This window comes from Triticum aestivum, chromosome 1A, assembly GCF_018294505.1.
Source record: "Triticum aestivum cultivar Chinese Spring chromosome 1A, IWGSC CS RefSeq v2.1, whole genome shotgun sequence".
Lineage (NCBI taxonomy): Eukaryota > Viridiplantae > Streptophyta > Magnoliopsida > Poales > Poaceae > Triticum > Triticum aestivum.
In genome coordinates, this window is record NC_057794.1 from 159,866,531 (window position 1) to 159,871,678 (window position 5,148).

Sequence of the window (5,148 nt, forward strand, 5' to 3'; positions counted from 1 at the left end):
TTAGCAGGTACTGATCGAACTTGTTCTTCTCTAACTCGGAGGTCGAGTAATTCTGGAGCTGGTTTTGCATCGAGCAAAATGTTTCTTTCTGAGTTCTCTTCCAGTGGGGGCACGCTGAGTGCACCCACTGGGTGTAGTCCCCGAGCCTCTGTCGGGCTAGATGAGTCTGGCAGAGGGTTTAAGTTTCCCGGTGAACCTCCATGCAGTCGGCACGGTAAACATCTTTGTTTGAAATTGAGTCAATCGGAAGGATCTTCAAGCACTTGGCATGGTAAATAAGCTCAGCTTGGAGCTAAGTCAGTGGGACTGATCTTCATGCACTTGGCACTGTAAATAAATTCAATCTGGAACTGGATCAATCAAGTGATCTTTGTGCACTCGACAAGATGAATGAATTCGGCCTTGAAACTGCCGACTTTAGAAAAAAGCTCGACACTCTAGGGAGTAATCGTTCTAGTAGTGCTTCTTATATTGATCGTTAGATTTTGCATGAAAGGGGTATTTGCAAGAGCATATTGTATCCGTAGAGGAGCTTCGTTTTCACCCTTTGGCGTGAAAGGGGTATTTGTCCGAGTGGACGTGCTTCACTTATAGATCTTCGGCGAACCGAGCATGTATGGTCAGAAGAATATTCCTAATGTGATCAATAGGTTGACCAAATGGGCGTAACCCCTGAGGGTGACATGGCCAACTGTCGTGCGTAGCCCCCGAGTGATGCTCGAAGGAGGTAAGCTTGCTATAGAGTGTGATATGAGGTTTGACCATATGAGTAACTTAGTCGTTCCCGTGCTGGGGGTGTAGAGGTAAAGACATGTCCAACTGATGGTGACGCGCGAGGCGGCAGAGGGGCGATGACGTGTACAACCGAGTGACGACGCACGGGGCGGTCGAGTGGTGAAGACGCGCGTAACAGAGTGGTGACGCGAAGAGCGGTCGAGTGGTGAAGACGCGCGCAACAGAGTGGCGACGCGCAGAGCGGTCGAGTGGTGAAGACGTGCCCAACCAAGTGGCGGGGCGTGGCCGAATGGTGATGACGTGTGAAGTGGTCGAATGTAGGACTACATATCTAGCCAAGTGAAGATGCGCGGGGCAGCCGAGTGGTGAAGACGTGCACAACCGAGTGGCGGCGCGCGGGGCAGCTAAGGCGAAGTCGTGTGCCACCGGACGGCGAAAATGGTCCTCGGAGGACTTAGTCGAATGCTTTCGAAGCTTATGTAGTGACAAGGTCAGTGTAACGTGGTTGCGGCGCGAGAAGATCGGTGTGCCAACTGATTCTGAGTAGGAATGAAGATGGCGTGCAGAGCGTCAGGGTGATTACTAAACTTGTCAAAGTGGTGGATCGAATGCACTTGTTGAAGTGAAGGATCTGACTGGTGATGAAGTACTCGACCACTCAGGAGAGTGTCATTCCAAATGAGATGCAACCCTCGGGTGCGGCGTAGCCCCAAGCGTACTACAGGCTTCGACAACGGACATGTCGGAATACAAGAAATATAGTTTTGAATGGATGATTTGCAATTCATTGAGTCGGACTTGGGAAAAGATGAGGAGAAGCTTCTGAGTGATGCTCGAAAGAGGCAAACTCAAAAAAGAGTGAAGTGTGAAGTTCAATTATAAAAGGGACTTATTTGTCTCATGTCTGACGAGGTCTGTATCATTGATACGGCGAAGAGGATTCCACAGAAGAGTTGGCTAGATGTGTTTGAAGTCAACAGAGCGACAAGGTCGGTGTTGTGGTGCGCTGGGACCCGTATGGAGACCGAGTCTGAGCAGCGATGAAGTTGGCGCATAGGGCCGTCGAGTGATCGCGTAACTTGTGTAAAAAAATGACACAAGCCAACGAAACAATTTCTCGAGGAAATTTGATGTGTACTGAAATGATTTGTGTGAATAGCACCCATAGACATCCGCTGGGAGTGCAAGGGGCTTGCTGGTTAACCAGCAAGAGTCTGAAAGAGCGAAGGATTCGTTCGATCTTGTCGAAGCGAGAGATCCTACTGAACTCGTTGGAATAGTGGCTAAAATAAAACGGAAGTGTAGTGTTTCGACTGAGTTGCAGCCCCGGAGGACTGATGCAAACTCTAAATGAAGAACGACACATGGTGTTCGTGAATGATGTATGCGAAAGAATGGAAGTTGGACTCGGGAGTCACATAACCAGTACTAAGCAAGTATGTGAAAATAAACAGCCGAGCGTAGAGGTACACTCGGTGGCGTGGCCTCCGAGTGAACGTGATGTGTGAATTACAGGACACTCGGAAAGACAGAAATAACAGAATGTAAAATGACTTAGCTGTCTGAAGGCAAGTGAGTGGCCGAGTGGTGACAGGCGATGGTGACAGTCGACCTTCGTCTCGGTGTCCTTGCGGATAGGGATGGAGCGCACATTATACTTGTGATGCACCTCCTTGAATTAGAGGTTTGCTCTTGTCTCGGTCGGATTTTGGCTACTTAGGCGAGTCCTTGGACTGCAGCTCCTTGAATTAGAGGTTTGCTCTTGTCTCAGTCGGATTTTGGCTACTTAGGCGAGTCCTTGGACTGCAGCTAAGCCTCCGAGTGGGAGGTTTGCTCTCCACTCGGTAGGATTTTTTTCCAAACTTAGGCGAGTACTGGACTGCAGCTAAGCCCCCGAGTGGGAGGTTTGCTCTCCACTCGGTAGGATTTTTTTAAACTTAGGCGAGTACTGGACTGCAGCTAAGCCCCCGAGTGGGAGGTTTGCTCTCCACTCGGTAGGATTTTTTCAAACTTAGGCGAGTACTGGACTGCAGCTAAGCCCCCGAGTGGGAGGTTTGCTCTCCACTCGGTAGGATTTTTTCAAACTTAGGCGAGTACTGGACTGCAGCTAAGCCCCCGAGTGGGAGGTTTGCTCTCCACTCGGTAGGATTTTTTCAAACTTAGGCGAGTACTGGACTGCAGCTAAGCCCCCGAGTGGGAGGTTTGCTCTCCACTCGGTAGGATTTTTTCAAACTTAGGCGAGTACTAGACTGCAGCTAAGCCCCTGAGTGGGAGGTTTGCTCTCCACTCGGTAGGATTTCCTGAACTTAGGCGACACAGATTCGCAGCTAAGTCACCCACTGGGGGATTTTGGCGATGGCGACACGCGGGGCGGCCGAGTAGTGAAGAGGTGACCAACTGAGTGGCGACGCGCAAAGCGGTCGAGTGCTTATGAGGTGACCAACCGAGTGGCGACACGCGGGGCGGCCGAGTGGTTATGAGGTGACCAACCGAGTGGCGACGCGCAGGGCGGCCGAGTGGTTATGAGGTGACCAACCGAGTGGCGACGCACGGGGCGGCCGAGTGGTTATGAGGTGACCAACCGAGTGGCGACGCGCGGGGCGGCCGAGTGGTGATGAGGTGACCAACCGAGTGGCGACGCGCGGGGCGGCCGAGTGGTTATGAGGTGACCAACCGAGTGGCGACGCGCGAGCGGCCGAGTGGTTATGAGGTGACCAACCGAGTGGCGATGCGCGGGGCGGCCGAGTGGTGATGAGGTGACCAACCGAGTGGCGACGCGCGGGGCGGCCAAGTGGTCATGAGGTGACCAACCGAGTGGCAACGCGCAGAGCGGCCGAGTGGTTATGAGGTGACCAACCGAGTGGCGACGCGCGGGGCGGCCGAGTGGTTATGAGGTGACCAACCGAGTGGCGACGCGCGGGGCGGCCGAGTGGTTACGAGGTGACCAACCGAGTGGCGACGCGCGGGACGGCCGAGTGGTTATGAGGTGACCAACCGAGTGGCGACGCGCCGAGCGGCCGAGTGGTTATGAGGTGACCAACCGAGTGGCGACGCGCAGGGCGGCCGAGTGGTTATGAGGTGACCAACCGAGTGGCAACGCGCGGGGCGGCCGAGTGGTTATGAGGTGACCAACCGAGTGGCGACGCGCAGAGCGGCCGAGTGGTTATGAGGTGACCAACCGAGTGGCGACGCGCGGGGCGGCCGAGTGGTTATGAGGTGACCAACCGAGTGGCGACGCGCAGGGCGGCCGAGTGGTTATGAGGTGACCAACCGAGTGGCGACGCGCGGGGCGGCTGAATGATGATGAGGTGACCAACCGAGTGGCGACGCGCAGGGCGGCCGAGTGGTTATGAGGTTACCAACCGAGTGGCGGCGCGCAGAACGGTCGAGTGAAGTAGACGCATCCCGCAGAGTGACGATGAGCGTGGCCTTCGAGTGAAGTAGAGGCGTCCTGCGGAGTGACGATGAGCGTGGCCTCCGAGTAAAGTAGAGGCGTCCCATGGAGTGGCGACGCGTTAGGGCGTTCGAGTGAAGTAGACGCTTCCCGCGCGGAGTGACGATGAGCGTGGCCTTCGAGTAAAGTAGAGGCGTCCTGCGGAGTGACGATGAGCGTGGCCTCCGAGTAAAGTAGAGGCGTCCCATGGAGTGGCGACGCGTCAGGGCGTTCGGTGGAGTGGCGATGCGCGGGAAGTCCGGATGATGTAGATGTGTTCAACCGATATGAAGCACGTAGTGGTCGAGTGAAACTTCATGGGAAGGTTGAGCCAGAAGAAGCAGTTGTCACAGCCGAGGGTCGCCCTGACCTGTCGCCGCGTTCACTAAAGGGAGATGATTCCATGAGTGTGTTCGCTGCATGGAGTAGAGCCGCAGACGAGTTGAATGCAGTGGTCATTGTCGTTGTTGTGGAGGACCGGCCGAGTGAATCCAGCAACCTCACGGCCGAGTGGGCCCTAACCAAGCGGATGCCTCGTCCGAGTGCTCCCGCCCGTCCGAGTGAACCGCAGCTAGGCTGGGATCCAGTCGTTGCGGAGCTGGCTAGGCAAGGCCGATGTGGAGGGCCGGGCTCGGAGGCGCTGGTGAGGTCCGACGTGGATGTGCCCACGAGCGCACAAGCGTTGAACGGGCCTGATCCAAAGCGTGCAGGCGGAGTTACCCACGTCTAACGCCGAATTAATCTGCATGCAGATGGTGTTAACGTTAATTGATAAGGAAGAGTTAAACCGTTCATGCATGTAGGGAAGTTTCCTTTTCCCACGGCTATTTACCCCCTGCATGCAGGAAATAAATGAGAGGGAATTTAAGGGAATAAATGAGCAGGAATTAAGGGTTAGAAGGAGAGTCATGGATGCAGTTTGGAGTCCGGAGAGCTCTGCTGCAGTGGAACTGCCGGTCTGGCCGAAATCGCCCGGCAGC